Below are 321 nucleotides of genomic sequence, written 5' to 3'. Positions count from 1 at the left end.
AGGTTGAAGGACTGTGTCAGTCTACAGGGCACAGCTACTGAAGATACCTTAACCTTGCAGCTTGCTTGTTCCTGAAAACTACTTATAGATCCTCGAAGACTCGCAACCTTATAGCAGACAAAGAAGCAAGATAGTCCTAAGAACTTTTCATTTATATATCACGAAACAGAAGAAAGTAAAGCAAAATGGTAAAAGTGGGATACCGCATCAAGATCAACTTGAGATACGATGACCTCAACGTCCCTCAATGAGAATTGTGAGCCTTGAGCGACAACATCCCCATTTACAACAATGCATGCACATCCATCTGCACTCGGGTTT

General features: G+C 42.1%; 1 long non-coding RNA gene across 1 annotated transcript; it reads right to left on the bottom strand.

Annotated features, from left to right (window-relative positions):
• Positions 1-72: 72 nt before the first annotated feature.
• Positions 73-308, bottom strand: LOC109132052. Its single transcript, XR_002037352.1, has 2 exons — positions 204-308; positions 73-107 (listed from the first exon to the last, which is right to left on the bottom strand). It is a non-coding gene; the product is annotated as an uncharacterized LOC109132052 (long non-coding RNA).
• Between the last annotated feature and the right edge of the window lie 13 nt (positions 309-321).

Source organism: Camelina sativa, unplaced genomic scaffold (assembly GCF_000633955.1).
Source record: "Camelina sativa cultivar DH55 unplaced genomic scaffold, Cs unpScaffold15257, whole genome shotgun sequence".
In the NCBI taxonomy this organism is placed as follows: domain Eukaryota; kingdom Viridiplantae; phylum Streptophyta; class Magnoliopsida; order Brassicales; family Brassicaceae; genus Camelina; species Camelina sativa.
The sequence above is the reverse complement of the archived record's forward strand: the minus strand, read 5'-3'. Positions and strand labels throughout refer to the sequence as shown.